Consider the following 16929-nt stretch of genomic DNA (forward strand, 5'->3'; position numbering starts at 1 on the left):
CTCATTTTTATCCCCCACCTCTTTCTTGACACCAAGAGTCATTTTTTCAAAATAATGTCTTTATTACTTCCTTTGAGAGTTTCATGCAGCATATTTTGATTATATTCACTCCCCTCAAACTCTCTCAAACCCACTAAATTCAGTTTGTATTGGCAAATATTCTTGGGTATGGAGACTACCCTATGGGTATGGTCAACCTGCTGGTGGCCACACCATTCATGAAAATTGATTCTTTCTGTACTAGCAGCTATCAGGCAGATGGGCTTGGTGCCTGCTTTCCTTCCTCTATGCTGGGCTTTTGTCTGACTAGGTCTTGTGCATGCTGTCCCAATTGCTATGAGTTCATACATGCATCTGATCTGTTGTGTCTGGCAAACATTGTTTCCCTGAAGCCATCTATCATCTCTGGTTCTGGCAATCTTTCTGAATCCTCATCCTGGAAGATTCCCTGAGCCCTTGTGGTAGGAGTGTGATACCGACCTCCTGTTTAGGGCTCAGCACTCTAAATTCTCTTATTTTCTGCATGCAACTAGTTGTGGGTTATTTTTGAAGGCACCTGTGCTGGCTGGTTTTGTGTGTCAACTTGACACAGGCTGGAGTTATCACAGAGAAAGGAGCCTCCCTTGAGGAAATGCCTCCATGAGATCCAGCTGTAAGGCATTTTCTCAATTAGTGATCAATGGTGGCAGGGCCCATTGTGGTGGTGCCATCGCTGGGCTGGTAGTCTTGAGTTCTATAACCAACTGAGCAAGCCAGGGGAAGCAAGTCAGTAAGTAACTTCCCTCATGGACTTTATATCAGCTCCTGTTTCCTGACATGCTTGAATTCCAGTCCTGATTTCCTGTGGTGATAAGCAGCAATGTGGAAGTATAAACCAAATAAATCCTCTCCTCTCCTACTTGCTTCTTGGTCATGAAGTTTTCAACAGGAATAGAAACCCTAAGACAGCACCCTTTTTAGTACCAGGAATTATAGCAGTTCGAATATGCTTGGCCCCAGGGAATGGCACTATTAGGAGGTGTGGCCTTGTTGGAGAAAGTGAGTCATTGTGGGTGTGGGCTTTAAGACTCCTTCTAGCTTCCAAGATGCTAGTCTTTTCCTAGTGGCTTTCAGACAAAGATATAGAATTATCAGCTCCATCTTGTATGATGCCTGCTTGGCTACTGCCATGCTCCTAACTTGATGATAATGAACTGAACTTCAGAACCTATAAGCCAGCTCCAATTAATGGTATGCACTCACTAATAAGCGGATGCTAGTCCAAAAGCTCAAAATAAACAATTTACAATTCACCCAGCACAGGAAGCTCAAGAAGAAGGAGGTCTTAAGTGAGGGTGCTATGGTTCCTCTGAGAAAGGGAACATAATACTCACAGGAGCAATAAGGGAGGCAATGTGTGGAGCAGAGTTTGAAGTAAAGGCCACCCAGCGAGTGCCTTACCTGGGGATTCATCCTATAAACAGTCACCAAACCCCGACACTACAAGAAGCATGTAACAAAAGGAGCATGCCATGGCTGTCTCCAGAGGGCGCCTGCCAGAGTCTTACAAATACAGAGGCAGAAACTAGCAACCACCTATTGGACTGAGCTTGGGGTTCCCAATGGAGGATCTGGAGGGTGGTCCAGAGGAGCTAAAGGGGTTTATAGCCCCATGGGAAGAACAATGACTTCGGACACCCAGACACCCCATGATTCCCAGGGACTGAACCATCAATCAAGGGGCACACATGGTTCCAGCCAAAAATGTGGCAGAGGAATGCCTTGTTGGGCATCAGTGGGAGGAGTGGTCTTTGGTCAGGTAAAGGCTCAATAGAGACCCCAACAAAGGGAAACAGACAGGGGGATGGGAGGTTGGGGGAGAGGTGGGAGTGTGTCGGGTAGAGGGGCATATACATGGAGGCAGGGGGTCAGAGGAGGTTTAGGAAATCTTTGGGTAGGGGGGCTTTTGGGAGGAGGAAAATTGGGAAAGGTTTTCCCATTGGCAATGTAAATGAAGAAGATACTAAATATTAAAAAAAAGAAATTAAAAATTAAAAAAAAATGTCCTTATATGAGTTGCATTGGTCATGGTGTCTGTTCTCAGCAGTAAAACCCTAACTTAGACAAGTGTGCTCTCAAAAAGTCAAGATACAGGCAATGGATAGGTAACTTAGTAGTTAAAAGCACTTACTGCTCTTCTAGAGGACCCAGGTTCTGTTCTCAACACCCACATGTCAGCTCACAAGTGTGTGACTCTGATGCCCTCTCCTGGCCTCTGCAGGCACCAGACATGCATGCAGGCAAAACTCAGATACATATAACATTTTCAAAAATTAAAAGTGGAGATACATACTTAAATGTACATGTAAGATAAAAATAATTAACACTTATCATCTATGTACTATATGTTAGAAAATGTAGGGGCTAGAGATGTAGCTCAATTTCCACAACATTGCTTAGAGGCATGAGGCTCTAAGATCAATACCCAGCACTGCATAAACTGGGTATGGCAGCACATGACTGCAGTGCTAACACATAGGAAGCAGAGGCAGGAGGATTAGGGATTCAAGATTATCCTCACAGTGAAGTGAAAGCCTGAAATAGCAAAGCCCTGTTTTTAAATTTTTTCTATGTATTACGTGAGTATATACTCAAGTAGTGTATGTGTGTGTATATATATATATATATATATACACATACACATATATGTAAGTATGTTTATATGTATATATATACATATATGTAAATATGTGCACACACACACACACACACACACACATATATATATATATATATATATATATATGTATATATATATATATATACACAGGCAAAGCTCCAACACACATATGAATATGAGTATATACTTATGAAACATTTATAATTTTTAAGACAAAAACCTCAATCTTGTGAGGTTTGTTCTACTCTAACATCTTTCATTATAAATAGGAATACAAGGCTCAGAACAGTTAAATCTATTGATTTTTGGTCAAACAACTAGCTAACAATATAGCCAGAACTGAGACTACATGTTTGGAGACAGAGAATGCTCCTAATCACATTTCCCTAAGTCATATGTATTAGTGCACACATTTGCAGACCTAAGTAGAAACACAAACATTCATGAAATGCCAGGAGGAATTTAGATTTAGCATCTGTTCAGAATCATCAAAGGGGAGCACGAGAGAATGGACTGTGTTGAGAAGTTTTCCAGAGCTCAAGCTCTGTCATTTAACATTGTTCTTACTCCACAATGAATTTAACTAGTCAAAAAAAGCTTGCATGTTGACATCTCTTTCTTCCCAACCTCAGGAGAGTTTGGGAGGGCCATGATTAGAACCACAAACACACTCCTTCCCAGGTTGCACTGGGAGGCATCTTTTAGTGTTTCCTCTCCTTTCCTGTTTTAAGGAGGACTCCACTGTGGCGACTGTGTGTCAATACCAAGTAATTGTGTCAATACCAAGACTACAATTTGATGTACGGCTCAGCGTTAAGAGCCAGCCCCCAACTTTTCTGAATTCTCTGTAATAATTTATACAATAATTTGTGTTTTCATTCTGATAAAAGTGTCAAAAATGAACATAAACACAGTTTGATTTATTTAGGAGGCAAACAGGAAAATTGAGCAGAAGTCAAAATTCTCGCATTGTTGGCAGCTAGGAGCTTTGAGTAAGTCGGACCTGGCTCCAATCCTCATGCTGTCTCTGCATGTTGCAGGTTGCTATAGTCCCTATGTTTAATTTTTTAAAAATTTACATTGTCTTATTTTTAAACTGAGGAAGACTATCCTACATCATGGGATCACAGGGAAAATATTTAATAATGTCCTGAACTGGTATGTAATAAATTAATAAAATGTTATCTATAATTACTTACTTGTGGAAGAATAATTTAGAGATTGAATCCACATACTAAACTATTGGCTAGTTACCCACTGACCCTTTCCCTACAAACTTTTCAAAGGTTGATGAGACTGTCAGCATGACACTTGGACACTGGCTGGTTTTGCCAAGGATTTGTACAATCTAGAAAGCTGCTGAAGCCCAGCACACTCCTAGTGAGACTTCATAAGCAAGGCATAGACAAATGGCTATCCTAAGCAGAAACTACCTTAGCATAACAAGGAATCTAGGTAAAGCCAGGCAATAAAACAGAGCAAAACAAATAGATTCTATAAACATAAAGTGAAAAGCAAACCACTTCTGCAATTATAGCACTCCTATGATTTATGCCTTTAATTTGTCCAAATCAGTGACCCATGGAGTATTGGCATAAAAATTTCAAATTCAGCAGAAGCTTAAATCACTGTAAGGAAACACTGCATTTTTATTAGTTATCCTTCTTCCATTGACTTCTCAGAAACAAAATGAATCCTTCCCCGAGTGAGGCAAAATGAAGTATTGTACTTACTGAGATATTATTGATCCCCAAGTCTTAGCATCCAATACGTCACAGACTCAGAGAAGCACTCCTTGCCTGAGAAATCGACGAATCAGAATTGCATTCACAAAACCTTTGCTTCTGTGGAACATTATCCACAGGTTTCAGCCTGGATTATTTGACAAGACAACACTAAAATAGACTATAGCAACTTCAGGTATAACATAAAAGTAAACAAAAAAAACCTAAAGAAATCTTTTAGAGACGGAAGCTAGAGATAGCTCGTAGATATACCACAGATGAGGTGAACATGCATACTTGAGGAAACTCTGTAAATGGAGCCAAGCCCCAGAGTCTAGGAGGCACAGCCCATGAGATGCAAGAAAATCCTAAAAGTGAATTTGCATCTTCGATTACTTCCGTTGATATTTACATGATTGAAGGGAAACTTCTGACTGATCTTTGAGATAGAGAGGGCTAATAAACAGAGAATATCCCCCACATTGGAGACCCCTGCCACCTCCCAGATATGATTCATACCTTGTGAAGCAAGATTTTTATTTTAGTTCAGTGAGACCATTCTTGGAGTCTTGTCCTGCAGAGCTTCCAGACAGTAAATTTGTGTTGCTTTAAGTTACTACTGTGCTTGTGTGAATAGTTTATAAAAGCAACAGAAAGCCAGAATAGCCATTTTGGAAGTCATGTCTTATAACACATTGCGTATTGTGTTAGGAATGCCACAGGTGATTAATATCATCATAGGCTAAATGCAGTTGCACAAAGATAAACCAAACCTCTAACACAAAATATGCTCAGAGATAGATGGTTCTGCTGAGTTTTATGGCTAACTACCCCTGAGTTTGGTGTATATATAAGGTTGAAAAGAAGGACGAGGAAAGGTGTCAGTGGGACATACTCTCATATTCATGCCCCCTCACATGGGGCTGGAAGAGCTGTGCATCTTTTCTGAACCCAAGAGAATCCAACATGAGGCAAACACAAGAGGTAGACATCTGTACCTTCTGGGATTAGCTCATAGAGGAAAAACAAAGAAAGAATATGTCTGTTTTTCACAGAGGTGGTGTGAATCTCTACCAGAGAGAACTGCTAAATGGAGTGGATTGATCCAGAAAGGGCTGGGAGACCAGAAATGTCAGGGGTAAGAAACTTGAATGTGGCCAATTGAAGGGACCATCACTTATATTCTGCCACAGGGTCAGACAGGTACTTGGGAACTGCTAAGGATTATCAATAAAGGATTCCCACATACTCTAGAAGGCTCAGCTAGTAGAACAAGGTCTTTTCCTAAGTGAAAGACTTTGGGTTTCAGAAAGTCAGCCTGGGCCAGGCTATGTAGAGGAGTGAGGTGAAGCAGACACCCTTACATGTGTCTTATGTCTCTACTTGAAGTGGGTCTGAACTCAGCAGAAAGAAAAGAAACCTAATGTTTGGACCATTATGTACTAAAGGTTAGACTTTATTGTAATGAGGCTGTTCTTCTGACTGGAAAGGAACTATAGAAACTGCAGGACTTGTCCAACTCTTCAGAACTATAATCTGTTGACAGATAGTGGCAGATGGAGGATGAAGTCTGTCAAATTTGTCTTATGATTGTGCTTGTCAAGTCTAGCATTTTTCCTATATTAGTTATCAGAACAACAAAGTGATTTGATGATGCAGGAAACAAAATCTAGTCCTAAAACAAAGACATTGAAGAAATGACAGAATCCTTGGCAGTAGTACGTGATCAGCATGTAAATGTTAACTATTAACCTAGAGAGGTCCACATCTAATCACTCTGAATCCAGAGAAGAACAAACCAAGGTGAATGCTAGTGAGCAGATAGGGCAAAGTCACGTATAAACTAGAATGAGAAAAAGTGATCTATGAGATGAGTTTTCCACCCAAAGGTTTTAAAATGTAGTATATTCAGCTAAAGGACAGTGAAGAATTTTACTAAAATGAAGCGAGAAATACTTCCTGCAGATCAATAAGAGCACATGGACATTGTGACTTCTAAGAATACCACATCTCTCAGGTGTCTAAGAAGAAGAAACTGTACTGGCTTCAGCTGGCCCCACCCCCACCCCAGATTGTCTATATTAGTTAAATTTCTCAAAATCATAACAAAGTAGCTGACAAAAGCAACATAAGGTGGGGGGAATGATTTAATTTGACTCATAGTTTCAAAAGATTCAGCCCACCATGATGGTGAAGGTATGGTAGAATGACCGATGGTAAGGATAAATAGCAAAGCCCCTCGCATCTTGCCCAATCAGAAAGCAAGGACACAAGATCAGAGCTGGAGATGAGTCTCATATTAGCTCATATATAAAACCAAAATATGGGATCTATATACAAGAAAAAACAAAAACAAAAACAAAAACAAGGCAGTATATTCTTTCCAAGTGTGGCCTATTTCCCCTAACATAATGATTTCCTGTTCTATTTTTCTATTGGTTTAACAAATAAGCCTTTACATTTTTACTTTATTTTGAGGATCCCATATATGTATACAATTAAATATGGTAGCACCTACTCCATTCTTCACAAGCCCCTAGATCTTCTTGACAAGCCTTTCCTATCTTTATGTCATCACCCTTCTTTGATAACTTAAGTCTTGTAAATGTTTCTCATATATCCATAGGTTTGGGACCACCCAGTAGAACATGGGAAGCCTATCAGTGGCCATAACCTCAAAAAATATTTTTTTCCTGCCACAGCAATTACTCACTGCCAAGTGGGTGAGGTTGGAGATTAACTCTGCTGGAATCATGACAGTCTTAGTCCTATGAAGGTCATGTGTAGGTATCCATAGCAGCCCTGAGTTCATTAATGGGATGGCCAAATCATATCCAGAGGACAGTATTCTGTGGTCACTTTTCTTACAATCTTTGTCTTTTCTTCCTCAGTGTTACCTAAGCCTGAGTGGTGTATATGTGGGGTTAATATAGATGGCTTGCTTAAAGCTGAACACTGAGTCTCAATTTCTCAGTACTGTGGCCAATTATGTTTTTCCAGCATTGACTGTTATTCACTGCAAAAAGAAGCTTTGCTGACAGGGTTGGGAACAGGCCAGGTCTATTCACACCAGGAGATGGGCAACAGATATTCCTTGACCATTTTTTGGTATGGCAGCTTCTGCCTCACAGACTGAGCCTTCAAAATCCATCAAGGAATGGTTGTGCCCTTGGGGAGCCCCCTTCAATCAGAGGCGCATGAAGAAACAAACGCTTCCGGTATCATTTTCATTGCTGCCTCCACAACTTCCCTGCCTAATACTCAAAAGTATTAGGTTCTTCATTGTACCAAGGACTGATTTAGCCAGAAAGAAGCCAGAAGTGTCAGGCAGACACGCTGATGCAGGAGCACATCTCTAAGCCAATATGCTATTCTCATTAGTCAGAGGCTAAGGGCAAATACATTCAAGCAGAAGACTGAGAGGGTCAGTACATAACTGAGAGAAGTGTTGGAAGAGCAGTTGCAGGCACATCTCAAAGACTGACTTTGCCCCGTCAGCCCCTGGAGAGTCTTGGAAGAAAAGCAGCTGCACAGGAGGAGGACTGACTGGTGGCACCAGCTGGTGAAACATATTTTATACAGAACGTTACCTGTTGCTTTCCATAGCAATGTCTGCAACACTTTTTAAAAATAGAATAGTAGCAGCAGTCATCCTATGCATCCCCTGCTTCTAAGCAGCCGTGACTTGCTCTTAGATACAATGCATGGGAATGTTTGAATTGAGCTGATAAGGTTTGTAGGCAGGGTAGTACACCTCTGCTGTTCCCAGGTTCTGCAATACTAAGTTTGTAGAAAGGATTTTAAGGGTCAAAAGCCCTGAAAGTCAAGAGGACTGCCGAAGTCTTTCTGTAATTCTATCTAGACAACAGTAGTGCAATGGGCTCTTGTTGACTATGGATAGCCCTAGGGTTGCTCCATGCTGCTCTGGCCTGACTCTTTCTGTGAAGATGGGCCATAGATTTCATTTGTGTGTATATGTGTGCATGTTTATGTTGGGATTAGAAATGATTGTGGAAGCCATTGGACAACCAGGGGTTTCATTCCTTACTTAATATTGACCTTGTGTTATGAGGTAGTGTCTTTCACTGGTACCTGGAGCTTGCCAAGTAGGCTGGGGTGGCTGCCTAGTGGTGCCCAGGGATCTGTCTGTTTATGCTCGCCTAGCGCTAGAATAGTAAGTACATATCCACATGCCTGGTTCTTTCTGGAGAAAAAGGAAGCCTCTAGCTGAGGCTCTTGTGTTCATTCAGTAAACAGTTTACAGTAAAGACTCAGCTCTCTCTTCTGCATTGTGTATGTCCCTTAAATGTTTCCCTTACCCGGGAAGAGAGCCCACCTAGAAGCCACTTCACACTGGAGCAGTCTGTCTTATACTCACACTGATCTCAGTTGCTCACACTACTTTCTGTTTCTCCAGCCTCTATGATGGCCCTGTTGTTAGGGGTCTAAAGTTCTTGTATAAGGTCTAAGTGGTTTTTTTTCCCTAGAGACAAAAGCCAGATGTTCACCTCAGTCTCCCAGGGCACCCCCTGGCAGGAACCTCAGCAGTCTGGCTGTCAGAGCTTCATGTACTGGGCTCTGGCTTCCCAACTTCTACCCAGAACCATATTCTAAAAGAGCAAGGGGAGACCTCTGACCACAAAGATACAGAAAAGGATAAGAGGTGGTGGAATCAGTCAATATACTGTGTGTGGACATAGTTCTCCTATGTGGTTTCTGACTTAATGTTGCTGAACCCCACAGCAGCATAGGCATGCTGCCTGACCCAATTTCCCCCTTTTCACTCTTTTGCACCTTCACTTAAACAGCATAAATATCATCAACACATTTCTTTTTATAAGTGGGTCCTGCCAATCAGAACTAAGAATTACAGGCAGAGCCAAGCCTGGTGGTACAGATATATAATCACATGTATTTGGGAACCAAGTCAGGAGCATTGCAAGTTCAAGGCTTGATTGATCTACAAAGCAAGATTAAGACTAGTGTGTGCAGCCTAGTAAATCTTGCTACTAAACTAAAACAAACATCAAAAGGTTGTATATATAGGTTGATGATAGCATACTTAATTACTGTGTGAAGGGCCCTGGATTTAATCCTTAGTTCTATAGGAAGAAAGAAAGAAGAAAGGGAAGCAAACAGGAAAAGAAAAAAAATGTTCTAAGTAACTCTAGATTTCAAATCATACATACTCTATGGACCTTTCTCTGTGTTGCTATAGAGACACCAGCTGGAAGGCTTAGCAAGCTCGTATTTGTATCTCTTAGTCCCCGAGGTTAGAAATCCAAGTTCAAGCTCCCGGGTGGCCAGCTTCTTTGTGAGGGCTTGTTTCATTATAGCCTTATGTGATGTGCTTCCTGACACAGGAAAGAGGTAGACAGGATGGAAGGAAGTGCAGGAGAAGGAAAATCACAAAACGGGAGGGCAGAGAGGCAAGGAAGAAGGGAGGAAGGAAGAAAGAGGAGAGAGGCAGAGAGGGGATAGGGAGGAAAAGAATGAACCTTATACCTTTTCTTTCTCCATGGTTCCCTATCCACAAGACCTCACCTTAGCCTAATTAATTATCAAATGTCCATTTCCAGATACCATCCCTTTGAGGGCCCAGACATCATTACAAATTCTGTAGGAACACATTCCCTCTTTAGCCTAAGATACTTTGAATACTATTGCAAAACCAAAGATTTTGCATTGAGCCAGCAATGACACTATAATGAAGAGAGTGAGTGTCACTGTGTCTACAAGATCTTCTTGCAGCTGGGACAAGGCCTGGAACGCAGTATGTCTGGAATCTCTCAGCAGACTTCACTGAAGATGCTCACTTCAGGTCAGTGGACATCACCACTGCAGAGGCAGGCTAAGTGTTTGTAACGCTCGAGAGCCCTCAGAAAACCCAAACATTTTCCTAAATTGATGCCACTGGAAAAAATGAGGGAGGGGAAGCACCTCTCTGGTGTACCTCCTTGCAAACCGTCAGCTGGGCATTTCCATCAAGCTATAATGTGTACCTGCTCAGCTGCAGTTTTGAAAAAGGAAATGGCGCCAAGAAGGGGAAGACTCCTCAGGCATAAATTCCTCATACCTGCTCAGTACTCAACGGGATGTTTGCAAATTAAAACAAGTCCCCTAAAGCAGAAGCCTAACATTCTGCTAGATGAAATACATCGAGGGTATTGGCTGCCGAGGAATCTTTGAAGGACTTTCTGAGGTAGGTAATAGTATAACCACATTGCCAATTTCCCTTCCCGCTGAATAACTTAAAACGCCTCTCAGAGGCAGAGAGTGAGATCTCTAACTCTCATCCCCTGTGGACTTACAGTGAAATCCAGCTCTCCCACAGCCCACCGACTGCCCTATCTGGTAGCAACAGACCCTTCAACACTAATAAAAAAATTTTCTTCCTTATTAGCTGATTTAGCTCCAGCCCCAAGATTCCTTTGCTGTAACTTTTCTTTGGCAGCTCATTTCCTGCCAACAGTTGTTTGTTATGAAAACCAATGGGAAATGAATAATGTATAAATTATAAAAGCTACCCCATTTTACCTCCCTCCTTATGGCCCACTGCGTTTTCAGGAGCATATGTGTTAGTGGGGTGCTTGCAGTATTCATGACATGAACTTCTAATCTATGAGCTCTTAAAGGCACACTAGTCATCAGCATGCTAATTATTAATATTGCACTCTGAGGGTTTCTCTCCCGAGCTCTTATTGCAGCCGAACAGAATGCTATGAACTAGTATCCGGCCACTTCCAAGATGCATGGCTAGGTCAGACTGGAGTGTGAGTTTCAGACACTGATGTGTGGATGGTTGTATCGGAAGTTATTTACTACGCGAAATACCAGCCTTGCCAGTTTTTAAATGTTAATGGCTTTATGGTGAAGATAAAAGGTCTGTGCTTCCCACCTGGAGATTTCACAATTTCGCATCCGGCCACGGAAATGCCTTCATGATGTCATAAATAATTTTCACTTTCCTCTTAATTACCTCTAGGTGTTTATGAAGTTTCATAGATTTCAAGTAAAAAATATCTGAAATAATGTATATGATAATTGGGTCTAGAGGACTGCACTTAACATGCTGCGTTTTCTGATTTGGCTGTATAAAAACAAAGAAGCAAAATTAAAAGTTTAACTGAACTATATGGATTTATTAATTTCAGTCAGGTGGCAGAGCTGGATGTAGGGACCACACTAATGAACTCCACTGTGAGAGCGAGCAAATTGGAAAGACTGTCTGGAGCCCAACTTACCTTGTGAGTCCCTGACTAAATGTCCATACAGGTTTTAGTTTATCTTTTAGTCTTTATTTATTGCACAAGAAATTTAAACATGTTTAAATAAAGTGCTAGGGAGATGGCTCAGTGGGTAAAGATGCGTGCTGTGAAAGTATAAAGACCCGAGTTTGAATCACCACAACCCCTGTGAAGCCTGGCACTATAGGCACAGGTCTGTAACCTCAGTGTGGACACAGCAAGATGAGATGCTTGTGGGCCGGACAGTTAGATGCACATGGCAGAAAACAAACTTGGGACCTGACTCAAACAAGGTAGAAAGTAAGGATCAGCACTACATGTTGTCTTCTGATCATTGTGTGTATGGGCCTTCATCCACACATATATACACACACATTGTATATACACAGGCAAAATAACAAAATATAAAACAGCTATCTCCAAATGTCCTTCATATTTGGATAATATTTTATATATACTCCCATTACTTGTATACTAATTCTTAATTCTTATTTTATGCATTTAATTTTTATCATTTGAGACTTTCATATGTAAATACTGAATTTAAATCAGCTCTACAATTCTCTCTTCCCTCTTCAATTTCTCATGTTTGCTCCCACTCTTCAAATTCGTGATCTCTATATTACTGTGACTTGCCACATTCACACACACACACACACACACACACACACATGCATGCACACTCACACACACACATGCACATGCAAACACACACATGCCTATTGAGTTCATTTAGTGTTGTTTGCATTTGTGTATGTTTAGGGCTGATCACTGAGAATTTGCTAACCTATCAGGTGCATAGCCTTTAAGAAAATGGATTCTCCCTCTGAGCAGCTGTTGATTATCTGTAGTTCTTCATCTAGGGGTTATCCATTTTGCCATATTGATCATTATTATCATGTTATCATTGTCAGGTATCAGGCAACTGCATCATTCAGATTTCTTGATTGTTGCTTCCCTGCTTCTGTAGAAGACAGAGTCTCTCAGCAGGCATGCAAGTCCTCTGGCTCTTACAAACTTTCTGCATAAAGATCCCAAGTTTAAAAATTATATTGACTTAGAAAAGTGACAGTAGGAGGTTCTCCTCTAAGACTTACGGCTTCTCCAGGTAGTTGCTTAGGTGTACACTATCAGGCACGACTTCCTTCCCACTAATGTTTCCAATTTCTGGATACTCTGAGCAGGAACTTAGATGAATGAGCAAGTATCCCTATGATGGGATGTAGAATCCTCTGGGTATATGCCCACGAATGATGGCTGATCACATGGCAGATCTGTTTCTGGCTTTTTGAGGCACTACAACACTAATTTCTGTAGTGACCACATGAGAATGTAGTCCTTCCAACAGTGATAAAGGTTTCCTGTTCATCATATCCAACAGTGTTTGTAAATTACTTGTATTTTTGATCTTTGTAATTCTGATGAGGGTTAGATGAAATCTCAAATTAATTCTAATTTGCATTTCTTTGATATCTCAAAATACTTCTCAGCTTGCATTTCATTTTTGAGAACATGCTTAGTTCTATACTCCATTTTAAGACTGTGTTGCTTGTTTTCTTGATGTTTGTATTTTAAGCAAAAATTTTTAAAATATTTTATCAATATTAACATTATAAATGAAAAGTAAATTTTTTCCTATCCTATTCAAAATAGGTACTGTTTTGTACAATATATTTATAGTTTTCCCTCACAGTCCCTGTCCCCCATCTCATCTTCCATCTGAATTCACTCCTAGATTTTCAAAGATTTAGGGACAATACTCCTCAAATTATTCCTCTAAATAGAAGCAGAAGGAACATTTCCCAATTTAGTTTGTGAAGCCACAATTACACTAATACTCAAACCATATAAAGACTCAAAAAAGAGAATTACAGACCAATTTCCCATATGAACATAGATGCAAAAATACTCAATAAAATACATGCAAACCAAATCTAAAAACACATCATAAAGTTTATCTACCATGATCAAATAGACTTGATCCCGCAGATGCAGAGATTTTTTAAAGATACAAAAATCAATAAATATAATCCACAATATAAACAAACTGAAAGAAAAAAACACATGATAATATTAGTAGATGTAGAAAGGGCCTTTGGCAAAATCCAATACCTCATCATGATAAAATGTCCTGAAGAGATTAGGGACACACTGGACATACCTAAACATAATAGAGGCAGTTTACAGCAAGTTTATGGCTAATATCAATTTATCTTTCTTTTTCTTCCTTTTTCTCTTTTTCCTTAATTGTTTGTATATTCTAGATACTAACTCTCTGCCAGATGTAAGTCTGATAAAGATTTTTTCCATTCTATAAGCTTTTTAACTAAATGATTTTTTTTAAACTAAGAGATTCCTTTCTTTACTCTTTTTATTTATTTTATGTATTTGAGCACACTGTTGCTGTCTTCAGACACATCAGAAGAGGACATCAGATCCCATCATAGATGATTGTGAGGCCTTGATGTTGCTGGGAATTGAACTCAGTACCTCTGGAAGAGCAGTCAGTGCTCTTAACCTCTGAGCCATCTCCCCAGCCTGAGGTCCCATTGTTAATTGTTGGTCTTTAATACCCCAACTAGCAAAGTATATTTACAGAGTCCTTTTGATGCCAGTGAGTTCAAGTGTACTCCCAACCTCACTCCTTTAATCAGCATTTCTGTTGAAGTTCTTCATGCCTTTGAAGTTGAGTTTTACATGGTAAAAATAAGATCCAGTTTCATTCTTTGACATAGAGCTGTCTATTTTGCTGAGTATGATTTGTTGTTTTCTTTTTAATTTTTAATTATTTTTATTTTTATTTTCTTTTATTAGATATTTTCTTCATTACATTTCAAATGTTATCCCCTTTCTGGGTTTTCCCTCAGGAAACTCCCTATCCCATCTCCCCTCCCCCTGCTCCACCCGCTCCCACCTCCCCACCCTGGCATTCTCCTACACTGGGGAATCAAGCCTTCACAGGCCCAAGGGCCTCTCCTCAAGATTGATGCCTGACAAGGCCATCTTCTGCTACATATGCAGCTGGAGCCATGGGTTGTTCCATGTGTGCTCTTTTGTTTGTGGTTTAGTCCCTGGGGGCTCTGGGGGTGGGGTCTGGTTGGCTGATATTGTTGTTCTCCCTATAGAGTTACAAACCCCTTCAACTCCTTCAGTCCTTTTTCCAACTCCTCCATTGGGGACACTGTGTTCAGTCCAGTGGTTTGCAGTGAGCACTCATCTCGATATTTGTCAGGCTCAGGCAGAGCATCTTAGGAGACAGCTATAACAGGCTCCTGTCAGCAAGCACTTCTTGGCATCCACAATAGTATCTGGGTTTGGTGACTGTATATGAGATGGATCCCCAGGTGGGGCAGTCTCTGAATGGTCTTTCCTTTAGTCTCTGCTCCACACTTTGTCTCCATATTTCCTCTCATGAGTGTTTTTTTCCCCTTCTAAGGATTGAAGCATCCATGCTTTGGGCTAATATGCACTTATCAATGAATGCATAGCATACGTGGTCTGTGTGTGTGTGTGTGTGTGTGTGTGTGTGTATTTGGGTTTCCTCACTCAGGATATTTTCTAGCTCCATCCATTTGCCTAAGAATTTCATTGTTTTTAATAGCTGAGTAGTACTCCATTGTGTAAATGTGCCATATTTTCTGTATCTATTCCTCCGTTGAAGGACATCTGGGTTCTTTCCAGCTTCTGGCTATTATAAATAAGGCTGCTATGAACACAATAGAGCATGTGTCCTTGTTATATGTTGAAGAATCTTTTAGTTATATGCCCAGGAGTGGTATAGCTGGGGCCTCAGAGAGTACTATGTACAAATTTTTGAGGAACCATCAGACTGATTGATTTCCAGAGTAGTTGTACCAGTTTGCAATCCCACCAACAATGGAGGAGTGTTCCTCTTTCTCTACATCCTTGCCAGCATCTGGTATCACCTGAGTTTTTGATCTTAGCCATTCTGAGTGGTGAGAGGTAGAATCTCAGGGTTGTTTTGATTTGCATTTCCCTGATGACAAAGGGCATTGAACATTTTTTTAATTGTTTCTTGGCCATTTGATATTCCTTAGCAAAGAATTCTTTGTTAAGCTCTGTACCCCATTTTTTACTTGATTCTCTGGAGTCTAACTTCTTGAGTTCTTTGTATATATTGGATATTAGTCCTCTATCAGATGTAGGATTGGTAAAGATCTTTATCCAATCTGTTGGTTTCTATTTTGTACTATTGACAGTATCCTTTGTCTTACAGAAAATTTTGTGTTTTTTTTCCAATGTGTGTGTGTGTGTGTGTGTGTGTGTGTGTATATATATATATATATATATATATATATATATATATATATATATATATATAGTCAGCTTCTTTATCAAATATCATGTGGCTGTAGGAGAGTATAAGGTTTTATCTGGGTCCTCAGTTACTTTCCATTCATCATTGTGTCTGTTTTTATGCCACTATGATGCTATTTTTATTACCATAGCTCTGTAATCTTGCTTGAAATATGAGCTGGTTTTAGTTGTTAGGAATCATTTTGATTACCCTGGATCTTTTGCATTTACATATGGAATTTAAATTTTTTTCAGTGAGGAATTGAATTAGAATTTTGATTGGAATTGCACTGAATTCTATAGGCTGTTTTTGGCAGGATGAGCAATTTTACAACATGAATCCTACCAATACATGAGCATGGGAGGTCTTTCCATGTTCTATATTCTTCAGTTTCTTTGTGCAGTGTCTCAATAGTTTCACTGTACGAGTCTTTCACTTCCTCAGGTAGATTTATTCCAACATATTTCACTTTGAAACTATTTTGTACGATATTGCTTCTTCAATGTATTTATTAGTGTTTATCATTTATATATGTGAAGGCTACTGAGTTTTCTGTGCTAGGTATACATCCAGGTACTTTGATGATTTTTTTGGGTCAGCTTTAGAAGTAGAATTATACGGGTTTTTTAATGTATGGGATCAAATTATCTGAAAATCTTTTTTTTTTTATTTCTTCCTTTCTTCCTGGTGGTTTTGCCTTTATATTTCACGTGTCCTGTTGCTTAAGACTTTAGGTAGTTTATTGAATATGTTTTGTTCCTGGTTTTAATGTCTATGCTTTGAGCTTTTCTCTGTTTAGTACAATGGCTTATAGGTCTGCTGTGTTTTTGAACTTTATTTCCATTTTTAAAATGTTAAGATATGTTAAATGTATTCCTAGATTTTCTCAGACTTTTTATAATGAAGTCATTTTAGACTTTGTCAAAAGCCTTTTCAGTATCTGATAAGATGATCATGTGTTTCTGTCCCTTAGCCTGTTTC

The sequence above is a fragment of the Apodemus sylvaticus genome, chromosome 2, assembly GCF_947179515.1.
Source record: "Apodemus sylvaticus chromosome 2, mApoSyl1.1, whole genome shotgun sequence".
In the NCBI taxonomy this organism is placed as follows: domain Eukaryota; kingdom Metazoa; phylum Chordata; class Mammalia; order Rodentia; family Muridae; genus Apodemus; species Apodemus sylvaticus.